Genomic DNA, 12731 nt, shown 5'->3' on the forward strand with positions numbered 1-12731 from the left:
TACTGCATCGTTGTTTTTAAATTTCATTCTCATTCACTCTTTGAGTTTATTTATTTATTTTTATGTTTTTATTGTAAACACATTTCCTGAATCCTGGTTACAGGTATTTCACTTGAAGCAGAACTAAAGCTGCAGTTGCAATTTTGTGCTAAATAGTGACTCGGTTAAGTATTTTTAGCATGCTGATAACCTTTTTCCGCAACAGTGTATGTAAACACATGCTAGCAATGAGTCAGTCTTGGTAAAACTTTACAGGTAAAACTTGATAATTTAACTTAGACATTTCTCTTGATAACTCTTTCTTCTCCCTCCCTCTCTGTTGTGCTTCAGCTCTATCTCCAAAGCATGCATGCACAGGATTCTAATCATAGCAACTGTAGTTGTTATAAGTTAAGGTGGACTGAAACTGGCCTAAGCACTCTTTGCATGCTTGGGCCCAGAAATTACTAAAGAAGGTAATACACAAAAGCTGCAGCAGCACAGGATGACCAAAAGGGACAGCACAGATGTCATTTGTTAAAACAAACAAACAAACAAAAAAAAACCAACACCAGGAATACAGCATGTCTATCATGTACAGAGTTGTAAAGCTCCCCAATTTACCAATTAGCCCCCAGCTAAGCTGTCATTTACTTTGGTCTGTTTCACAGTAGGTCAGAAATACTAACAAGATAAAAGTGTGTGTATCACCACTTATTGTGGCCTAGAGGGACGTACACTCCTCCCAAAAAATTAAGGATATCCAACTTTTGGATGACATTTACAAAAAGTGTATAAAGTTTATGTTACATTGATATATCATGAATGTAGGGCTTTTAAGTAGAATCATGCAATGATAATTCCTTCATCTCAAACAATTTATTGAAACAAAACGTAACAACAGTGGTGGATAAACCACAACATAAAATGTAATGTCTCAATAACTTGTCACGTATTACGTATCGTCTTGGTCGGGTGATGTCTAAATATGAACAATATGATGAAGAGGGCTGTTTAGATACAAACTGTCATTGAACCAGAACATTTAGTGGTTGATTCATGGCTCAATCACTTCTTTTCTTTGCCAGTTAATGACCTTATTAGAGAACAGCATGTTATGTAATAAGTACTTAAACAGGTTTAGAATAGATCAAGTACACTGTAAAGGTGAATTTTAAGTAGCTACATTTTGACATCAAAGAAAAAGTTTTTTATCCCTAACATTTTGTGAGTAGTGTAGTGATTTCCTTACCATACTATGCTGGAACAATAATAGTGGGCCAAATATAAAAGGCCTAACTGAGCTACCTCACCTTAACTGCACATATGAACATTTGCAGATTGGAGAAATTTGCCTTTAAGCCTTTTTATTAGAAAGACATGTCTACTCATCTGCTCTTTGCGCTGAGCTTTTGGCACCAATTAAAAAGTCTTCTATGTTTTGAATATTTATTTTTACTCAAGCATTGTCCTTTCTTGCAAATCCCATCAGAAACACTGAGAAATGCTGAAGGGACCTGGTTATATTTTGTATAATCTGTGTCATGTAGGGCAAAAACTTTTTAAAACGGGTTTATATACACCCGTTGTTTAATAAAGTCAGTGAGAGGTGTGGAAAGGCATTTTAGCTCTACTAAACATGAGTTAAGTAAATCTGCAAGCTTCTTTTCGTGTGAGATGGTTCAAATGGTAACTAAAGAATTCCATTCATGGTGGAGTTTCCTCTGGTGCAACAGAGAGGGAGGACTTAGCCGGTGGGTGTGTCCAAAAATACGAAAATGTATTACCCGACAAGTCCTCCTGCAAACTCAGTATGAATGGTGGAGTCAGTCGGACCAGTCAGGTTCAGCAGTTAAGAAAGTTGGTGGAAGGGGAACTGAATGAAAGAACTGTTTGCTGTTTGTTCAGGATGAATTTTGTTCGGTGCTGCAGAAGTTTGAAAGTGAAAGAAAATATGTCAGGTCATACTGGTTCAAATGCGCGCCTCGCAAGTGATGGTTGAGTTTGAAAAGAAAGTGCAAGGACGTACAAAAGTTGCGCCTGACCGCCAGTGATGTGGGGTAAGTGTCTGTCAATTTTATTTTATGAATTAAAAGCATCAAACTCAGATAACTTCTCACTTTCACAGATGTGCGCTCTTTCAAAAGGCCAAATGAGGAAGAATCTTGTGCCTTTGAAAGCGCATCCACTGCAACTGAACTTTTGCAGCTTTGCATTTGTTTTTTTTTAAAACATTTCCATCAGAACTTGACACAGTAGTGATGATCGGTTTTTCAATTTAAAGAAGTTAGGGATGTTTAAGGGTGGCCGTGCAGCGCTCACTCATGCGTAATGGGCGGTTTGTGCAAAGATAAAAGGAAGTATGCGGTGTCAGACATAGATAGTAACCCGATCTTCCTCTTCCTTTTGAATCTCTTTTTTAAGTTATTGAATGACTTGACTTGAAACGGCTTTCTTTGACTTTCATGAACTCTGTTGTCTATGTTCTGCAGCCAAGCGTCACAAAATCTGCACCCATTTATAATGATCAGTAACCTGCAATATTCTTGTGACGTGTTGGTGAACTTTTCTGAACTTTCTGATCCGCTGAAGTTTGGGTGGCGAGCGTCACCTCCTGGAAGAGGTCTAACCAGAATGCAGAGAACGCCTCCTAAATTAGCAACTCAAAGTACTTTAATCAGGAGAGTCACAGAACATGCCGCATTCAAGGACTGTGGGAAGGATCTCATGCTTTCTAAATTCGCTTGTCCTTGAGAGTTAAACCTTAAATTAATAGTAACGACTTTGCTTTTCTTGAAGAGGTTAAATTTCTGTTGTTTATAATATACCCAACAATACTACAAGCAAAGTTTAACATATGAAAAATGGATGGAAAACTAAATGACTGAGCTATTTTTCAGAACAAATTTCACATTTCACATAAACATAGCGTTACAGTGAAGATGTTGCTCTACCTAACCATGTACAGTCTTTATTTTAACTGTAGAGCCATGACAATAGCTGATTATCTTCCCACGTGATACAACTTTACTTGACACTTAGCTGCTGTTTCTGGCACTTATAGGGCCACCATGAAAACTGTGAGATTAAAAAAAAGCTCTGCTAAAAAGAGGTATGGTTAAATGAAAGTAAAAACCATAAGACTGGATAAAAGAGCTAGTCTGATATCTTCCAGGGATGATTTAAATTTGATTTATATGGGATGCAGCAACAGATTACATGATGTGTTTTCTGAAATGCAGTAAAATCTCTTTACTTTAATATAAATCTCTTTTCTTTAATATATATATATATATATACACTACTGTTCAAAAGTTTGGGGTCACTTCCCTATTGAATCCCATGGCAAAGTGACCCCAAACTTTTGAACGGTTGTTAACAGTTCATTTCTCTGCTGTTTTGACTTATTAGAGTAAAAATGTACATTAACTTTGCACAGTGGTATGAAATGTACGTGAGTTTCATATTGAGTGAAATGGGGATTCCCTGTCCCTGTTCCTTCATTCATGTGGCTTGAGTCTGAGAGGTGTATGAGCCTTCAACCCGGATATGAGCTGAATATTGAAGTGTGTTTGAAGGAGAGAGGAAGAGAAAATGTGCATATGTGAGAATGAGCACAACGTGTGCGTGAATGTGTGTATGAGAAAGGGAAACAATAGATGGGAGTGTGTTTGCATATTTTATTTAAACAACCTTTTGTTTAAAGAGGATTGTTCTTACAGTTAATTTATTCTGATCCTGTGCTTACATGTTACAGCCAGCCAGTCATGTTTATTTTGGCATTGTGCTGCCTGTGATGATCTCTGCAGCACAAACTTCCTCTTGTCACATCCCCAGTAACTAAACTGGATGCAGAAGATAGTGGAAATGTATGTACTTGTACACTTTGATGCTTAGTATAACCATGTTGTATATTTGCTTTTGAGACTAGATGATACAATGGATGTAAAGTACTTTTCAAGAATAAAAGGAGTTATAGTCATGCTGATAGGAAGCACATTTGTAACTTATTTACTGATGTTCATTAAACACCAAGCAAATTTCATGCAAAACCTGACAACAAGCAAGGACATGCAGAGAGCAGTCCTCTATCAAAAGAAGTATTGTATCTTGATATTCATAAAAAGATCCCGTTCCATACAAAATCTTCCTTCAGTCATGCTTCACTTAACCAAATTTCATGAAATTCAGTGAAGTAGTTTTTGTATAATCCTGTCTAAAAAACAGACAGGAACAATATTGAAGGTGTAATTTAAGTTTTAGGGCCCTTTTTTCTGCCGGAGGTTGTTATCTGCCAGGGGCCAGAATCACTCCAAGGTAACATGCTGCCTAAATCAATATTTGATGTGCTCTCACATGATATTAATCACAATGGCTGTTGTTGTGGAGCTGTTATATAATTCATACAGCTGTGAGAAATTAACCTTTAAATATTTTTTAGGGAAACATTTAGGGCAATCTGTTGGTAGTGAGGTAATATAATATTCATTACTATTGTTTGTACACTATCTGCTTACGACCATGTGAAAATAAGAACTGCAGTTTTTATCACCGTAGAACAATCAGATTGTACCAAAGACTCTGCACATTTAGCTTCCTGCTCCCCTGCTGTGTTACTACAGCTGCCCAGAAGGGACAAAGAATTTAGTCTTTAATGTTTTGTTTTGGCCATTGTAATATTATTTTGAGGTAAGGATTGTTTAGTTGGTTGCAATATCCAATTTATGTCACTAGATGTCACTACATCCTACAAACCTAAACCCTTACTCGTAGATGCTTAACCTACTTTCACTTATTTTTCTTAACTGGAACCTTCATAGACTGCATACAACACACTAACTAGATCATAAAGTAGGACCTATGAAACTGAACTATTACTGACACTTTTGTGACCAGTACAAATGTCCTTCAGATGAATGCATTGATGAAGGTTTGCCATTTTGGTAGCCCATGTTGTTCATTTTGTCTCATTACGAACTTTACTCAAACTATGACGACATTTTTAGAAAATGTATCTCTAATATTCTAATTATACTTAAATCTATTGACTTATACTTAAATCAGATGTTTCTTAAAACTTACTGCAGTGGCCAATGTCATCACTGTATATTAAAATGATTATTGACTTGATCTTTTTTTTTTTTATCATGCAGTAAATAAATATCTTTTAATCATAGACTGAAGATTTGTTGGTGTATGGTTTCCACCTCACTATTTCCTTTCTTTTTATTTGGTAAATACCAATAATGGTCTTACTGTATATGTTTAAATGTGCGTATAAAATAAAGGCTGAGGCGCTGTAATTATTAACTTGACATGTTGAAGGCACATGCTTGTTTTAGCCATGGTAACGGTATATCGTGTCCTCTCCTGTGTTGATGTATTTCTTCAACCTTTGTGTTTTGAGTTGGTCAACATAGTAACACAGTCAAAGCCAGAACTGAATGATTATACATTGCTGTGTGTGTGTGCAGTGCCTCCATATAGACACATTAGAGGAAATGTAAATGCCAGTTGTTGCTATGGAAATGCAGGCGGAAGAAGAAAGAGGTGATTGTCAAAGTTGTGAAGGACATTCAAAGTTCAGCTTACTCTGTCCATTCAATATAAGATTGGCAATGGCAATTCCAGAACAGTGTATTAAAAAGTTGTATGAGACTTGTAAGTATTTAGTATGTTTCATAGTAAAACCCAATATCACACCAGAGAAAACCCAAATTGAAACAAACAAGATTTTCTTGAACAGCGACTTCCAGCCAGTTCAGTGGCTGCCAAAAATATACTTCAATGTACTTAGATCTACATATGATGAGAAAAAAAGATGACTGAGGTGAATATGAATAAATGAATATTAACAATAAGGTCTGATCTGCACCAACAACCTTGTCATTAAAGTGGAAATTGTCCAGCAGATGACAAACTATCTAAGTGCACTCTCATTGTATCAACACTCAGTTTAAATTTCTGTAAAATGAGTCTGTATTGGACAGCAACAAAAAGAGAAGAAAATATTCATATGAATTTATATGCATGAAGAAATCACGTTTTTTTTTCAGTATAAAAATGGATATGAATGATTTCATAGCTTGGAAATGATACACACTGGCTTACTTTACTCAGCTTGGTTGTCATCTGGGTTGCTGTGATATTCTGTTTAAACCAAACCATCAACATTAATTTAAACTGAATTATATTAAATTTAGCCTTTTTTTGTATAGCTCTACTTCACAACAGTCATCTCACAGCACTTTTGAAGCTACATTTCAATTCAATTCATTGTAATCCCTTTATAATCCAATTAAAACAACTTAATTATGTGATCCACATCAGTCCAATTTATGAATGAAAAAATGAAAGAAATGAAAAATACTTTATTAATCCCTTTGCAGGGAAATTCATGTTTTCAGTACAACCCATCCAAGACTAGACAAAACAACATATGATGACACAAACAGAACAGGCATACTGACGGAGCAGCCATTTCTACAGCGCTCCTTGTCTTAGATATAGGTGAAAGGTAACATTAGGGGGAGTAAGATGTAGCTAGAGAGGATAAAAAAGGCATCTCCACACTGGGCCTAAGGGCCCATTATTGAGATACAAAAACACTCCTCAGTACATACAGACATAACTCAGACAATCACAACATCAGAAACACATGGCGGGGAGGGGAGGGGGGGTCTCCCATCGCAGCAAGTGCAGACGCAGCTGCATTCTCAGAGCGCGTCCAATCACCCACTGCCCGGGAGTGGAAGGAGGTGGAAGGACAGCAAGGCAGTGAATAACGGGGAGGTGTATCTGTAGTGGTGTACTTGAGTGTGGTGCATGTATGTGTGTGCGTAGAAGAGAGCATATGAACTTTGCCCCAGTTCTCCCTCACAGTCTCTGCCACCTGATGATAGTGGGGCATCCTTGAGGGCTGATCCAGGTTGAAGTCCATCGCCCGTGAAGAGGGTGATGGGAGGGTGGGGGACTGAGCGTCCATCAACAAAACATTCCAGGGAGCTTTCAGCCAGCCATTCAAGGCCAGCACAGGGAGCCAAATTTGATAACAGCATTTGTTTTGGTTCAGGCCAGAGCTGTTTCGTCTGCCTTAAGTCTCTCAGTGGTCCCACTGGCGACTCCCAATGATCCGAATTTGGGTCAATTTCCATCCAGCCGAGCTGACAACTTCTCCAAGTTGGTGACCACCTCACGTACAAGCCCAGAAAGCGCAACCAGTTTGCCATCCAGAACTGGAATAGCCTCCAGTTTACGATTCAGCTCCTGTACCGCCACAGCCTGATTGTTCGTAGCTCGGCACACACCCGCACAGAAATCGGGCAGCTTGCCAGTGACTGCCGACAGTGTCCGAATTTTGCGATATGCCAGGAAACCGCCCGCTCCAAACAGCAGAAACCCAGTTATCATGAAACCGAATGTATAGATGTCCTCAGCGTCCTCAACAGAAAGAATCGACAGACACATGACTTTCCACGCTCCCCAGGAATCCATCACATATCCAGCCGAAAACGTTCCGCCAGGGCAAGCAGGCTCCCCCACGCCTGTTTTCCGGTTCGAATAAATTTGGTCGATTGCATTTAGGGACCAGCTGATCAAATCCATATCCAAGATTTAGTTTTGGAAGGAGATGCAGAGAGAGGCTCAGAGATGACAGGACAGTAGCAGCAGGGCAGAGTGAGAGGGAGGGAGAAGAAAAAGCGTCTGCCTCGGTTGAGAGCCGGAAGTGAAGATGATTATGATAACTCAGTTCATTTAATAATAATAATAATAAAACAAAAGCCAAGCTAAGGAAATGAACAGGAAGGAAAACTTCCAGCAGAAGACAGGGGAGAGGGGTCAGCAAGCACCAAAACTCAGAGACGCCTCCTGAGAAAGAAAAGGTGAAACACAAATTAATGACAATAAAAAGGCTCCTTTCTGGTTCCATAAGACAGGATCCTGATAGCTAAAGTCACTGCCTCCCTTTTACTTTTTGAGACTCAAGGAACCACAAGTAGACCTGGAGTCTGAGGGTGACATGTTCTGTTGGAAAATACTTAAAGATTCCTAATAGAGATATATTGATCAAATCCAATATAGATGTATGAATTTTAGGGGAAAACCTAGAAAACAGTATGGCTGGGATGGAGTCTAATATCACAAGGTGATGGTTAGGATGAAACTATAATTCTTGTTAGCTCAGAGAGCTCAACATGACAACCAGTCCAAACATAAATCAGGGTCTACAGACACCAGTAAAGCTGCTGTACTTGATGAGACTCCATCAATAGTGGGAAGAATGTCATGGATTTTCTTTCTAATAGAAACAATTTTATTTATGAAGAAACTGGTAAAGGCATCACAAATAAGAGTTAAAAGAATACAAGGCTCTGACTCTTTGGACTCTATAGTCAGCTTGGCTACAGTGGTGAGAAGAAACCTGGGGATGTTCTTTTCTTCTCTTTCAATGATAAATAAGAAGCAGTTAAATTTTTGTGAAGGGCTTTCTTATATACTAAACCTCTGGGCAATCTAACTCAAACTTGTGGTTCTTCTACTATGTTAACGAAACATTGAACTTTTCTTAACTTGGATTATGTTTTGGTACATTGTTTTTAGTAAATACAGGCATGGCTGTTGCTTCAGTGAAATATTAGTAAGTTGTGAAACAAAATTAGTTGTGTGTCAGTTTCTGATCTGTTTCTTTCCCTTCTTCACCACCCATGTCATCCAAACTATCTGACTGACAGGGCTGAATTCAAGGAAGGGAAAACCTTTGACAGTATAAGGGAACCCCCTATAAAAATATTTGTGAGTTATGACTGCCAGGGCTGAATTCAAGGAAGGGAAAACCTTTGACAGTATAAAGGGAACCCCCTATAAAAATATTTGTGAGTTACTTTATATTGTACACCTGCAATTAGTTTAGACTCGTGTTCTGAGTGGGTGAGTCAGGTTTCTGGGCTTGTTATAGAAAAGCTGATGGTCACTGAAATGTCATGAAAGTTTTGTGGTTCTGCATTCTTCTATTATACTGTAGTTACTCTGGATTCATTTTAATTATCCTCATGTTAGACTAGCTAAACACCCTTTTCTAAAGGGTTGCTGGCTTTATTGATGCAGGGTAAGAATAGTGCGATGCATTTATGGCAAAATAAAACAAAAAGATTTTCACAGAGAAATTACACCTGCTGTCACAGCTTATTTTACAAGAAGCTGGTTGATATGGATATAAGTGACTCCTGATGACACCGAGGAGTGGATGCATCTGAGTCCCGGATACACACAGCACAACGTGACCCCTGCATACTCCTTCAGGTAGGAAAGTGCTTATGTGGTGCGCGTGTGCAAGTGATTTGAGTGTTTATAGGTTACTGCTTCCTGGTTTGACTGAAAACAGCTTTTGAAGAGCTGTTAAGAATAAAACCAATCGATTAAATTGCAGCATTAAAACTTAAGCAATAAGCTGAAAGATGCTTATACATACTAAATATTAGAGATAAATTGCTGAGTCATCTGAAAATTCTCTATAAATGTATGTGCAACCATTTGATGAATTGTTCTGGTTAAATATCTTAGTAATGTCATAGCAGCAAATAAAAAAAAGAAAACAGTGAAAGTCAAGAAACGTCTTATAAAGGCAGCTGAACTTTCAGGATATTAGAAAGCTTAATTGTTGACTCTTATGACTCGGCTACAGTGGTTGCTTCATATACAGTAGGTGAGCATGCAGTCAGCAGATGTCTTCAGAGGCTACTTCTGCTCGTAGTGTTGCAGAGAGAAATGCAAACCACAATTGGCTCATTCAAATGAAAGTAAACCTTGTGTCTATTTGTGCACTGACAAAGCAAATGAGTAGGCAGCTTTTACGTCACACAAGCTAAAATTTCACTAGCCCTCCCAGTGTCAAAATTTTACTTATTTATTATACTTATATGGTTTAATTTCCTTCAGCTATGAGAAAAGTTTAGGGCTCATTCCATGGTCTAAGAACAGAAAATATTAGTGTCAAAGCCTTGCAGGTGCACTCTCATTTTTGTATTCTCACTTCACTTAGAGTAGTATCTTGTTCCCTTGTGTCTTCCTCTTCCTTTACTTCATTTAGTCTTTACACCTTTTCCTAACCTCGTGGATTTGGGCACAGATGCAAAGTGGCTTATTTTAATACTTTAACAGTGTTTTTTTTTTCCCCTAAGCAGCAAATTTCTGAACTTTAGTGAGATCCAAAATCGATAAGCAAAGCTAAACTAGTCTCATCTTAGACTTCTCAGTGCTTTTGACATGGTAAAGACATCCTATAATCTGTGATCTCCCTGTTGGGTATCTCAGGCTCAGTACACTTATTGTTGGAATTGTATTTCAATAGGTATTTTTTTTAATTAAAAGGACAAAAGTTAGCATCCCATTACCTTTCTACTGGAGTGGCCCAAAGTTTGGTATTGGGACCCTTATCTTTGCAACTTACAGTTTACCACATGGTTTTTTGTATACTGCTAAGCAGATGATTTATGATTGTCTCTCAGTCACAGTTTTTGAAAACTACACTATAAGGAAATTGGGTTCAATATCTCACCCATCTCTTGGTAATGACTGATCTCAACTACCTACTTGCCTCATCTACAGTAAGACTGTTCTAGCAAGTCTTACTGCTTACACAGTGAAACCCCTACAGGTGGTCCAGAACAGAGCATGGCTGGTGTTGGATAATCCAGACAAAGATGCATGTTACTCCATTACTCAGTGCACCTTCAGTATGTTCCTCTCAGGAACATCATTTGGTACCACCAAGCCTGTGTACAAGACTTTTTCAGCCCAGACTGCTGTCATTTGTGGTTCCCCTATGCTGAATTGATCTGCACTTCTTTACCTTCAAGAATATCTTTAAAGCATCTTCTCTTTTAAGAACACATTCTTTCCTAACACCCCAATTCTCCTAACCTGGAGTCACGTGCACTTCTGTATCTGTTCTACTTATACTCTGCCACTTAAGTAGATTTAGACTGAATTGGCCTTTAATTTAGAGACCAAGTTTTTTTTTTATGCTCTAAACCTTGATTGTGTTGTCCCTTTATAAAAATGTGTCTGCTAAATGTCTAAACACATACAAGTGTAGTATTAAATGATCAGTTATCTTTAAGGGAGAGGAAGCTACAGGGGCAGCTGTAGCTCAGGAGGAAGAGCAGTCGTCTTCCAACCGGAAGGTAGGTGGTTCTATTCTAGGCTTCCACTGACTACATGTTGAAGTGCCCTTGGGCAAGACACTTAACCCCACGTTGCCTCCCGATGTGCCTGTTGGGGTATGAGTATGTGTGTAAATAGGTGAATGTGATATGTAGTAAAGCACTTTGAGGGGTCAAACTGACTGGAAAAGTGCTATATAAGTAAAAGTCCATTTACCAAGATGGTGCCCCATTGTGACTAAGGGCTACCTGGGAGGCATTAGGCCTTTCATTTTATGTCAAATACATCTACTTTCAGTTGTCATTTTCATTTGTGAGATGAAATGAGTGTGGCTACTTTTTTCTGCAACGTTTCTTTCTTTTTGCCAGTTGCAACAACTTAGATGTGTGAGTTTGTCTTATTTTTTAAATGGGAAAAATGGAAATGGAATTAAAACTTGGGGCATCCCATTTGATCTCTGACGCTTCATGTCATTGAGTGCCTCTCCAACAGAAGTGTTGTAGATGTATGTCTACAATATACTCTGGTCCTCGGGAATGGCCTTGCTATATGATTAGTTTGCTGTAAAACACATGCCATACAGAAGAGTACAGCTTGTGTAGTGTTTGTGCATCACCTCTGTGCCTGTCAATGCAAACAAGTGCATCATTCACAGCACAGACACAATAACACTTCCTCTTCTGTCAAGACCAGTTCTCAGTTTTGACATAATGGCCCTGTCAGTAGAAAAAAAAAACTCTCCAGTAGCCTATCTAAACTTTTCAGGAACTAATGACACCTGTCTTGTTTGTACAACAGGTGTTATAACTTTCATATCACCCAATTTGTTTTGAGCCTGAAGGTTAGTGAGAGACCTGTTCTTTCTATTGAGGATAACACTAGAAAAAGCAATGTTTATTTAATGAGACTTTCACATGGGAAAATCATTGCTTCAGTGGGGACTTTGCATGATAAAGTGTAGAAGAACTATTATGTATCTATTCACTGACTTGTGTATAAAACTGTGCAGGCTTGTGTTTGTGCACAATATATGAGTGAGTGGGTGCAGTGAGTTTGTATGCATACCTGTTGCTAAGCTTCAATCATTTTTGTTCTGCAGCTCAAAGTGAAAGTGCAGTTGGCTGAGAGGCAGCTATTCTGTAGCAATTGATGCTTTTCAACTTTATCAGTTAATAACCTGCAGAACATGGCTTATTTGAGTGGTTGTCTAAGAACTGCTGCATGCTAAAAGCTGTTTCTATTCTCATCTTTTTCTCAAAGGGTTTCCCATTTGGCTGCACAGTGCTCCTTCAGTGCAAGAAACCACCTTGCAAGTTTCAGTGTGTGACATCAAGGAATTCAACCACTGGCTATTTGATCAGTTTAGTACTAGCATCCTGCATTTCTAGATACTATGTTTGTTAGCATATGAGGTGGTTCAGGCTGAACATTGACTTCCCACTCACTGAATGCAGAAAGCATCCTTGGTTTTTAAATCACATTGATGTGTTTTTGCAACCATGACTTTTGGATTCATGTATGTTATATTTTATATTTCAAATCGTATAATGTGCAGTGCATCGGTATTGCACATATTTCAGTGTGAAAGT

At 38.4% G+C, this 12731-nt stretch overlaps 1 long non-coding RNA gene across 4 annotated transcripts in view; it reads left to right on the top strand.

Moving 5' to 3' along the window:
• The first annotated feature begins 1805 nt into the window (after positions 1-1805).
• The window catches only part of LOC121655904, a 90262-nt gene continuing 79336 nt past the window's right edge, over positions 1806-12731 (top strand). For all 4 annotated transcript variants that reach the window (XR_006013329.1, XR_006013328.1, XR_006013327.1 and 1 more), the window contains exon 1: positions 1806-2039. This is a non-coding gene — a long non-coding RNA (uncharacterized LOC121655904). The remainder of the gene's footprint in view (positions 2040-12731) is intronic.

The sequence above is a fragment of the Melanotaenia boesemani genome, chromosome 16, assembly GCF_017639745.1.
Source record: "Melanotaenia boesemani isolate fMelBoe1 chromosome 16, fMelBoe1.pri, whole genome shotgun sequence".
Classification (NCBI taxonomy): Eukaryota; Metazoa; Chordata; class Actinopteri; order Atheriniformes; family Melanotaeniidae; genus Melanotaenia; species Melanotaenia boesemani.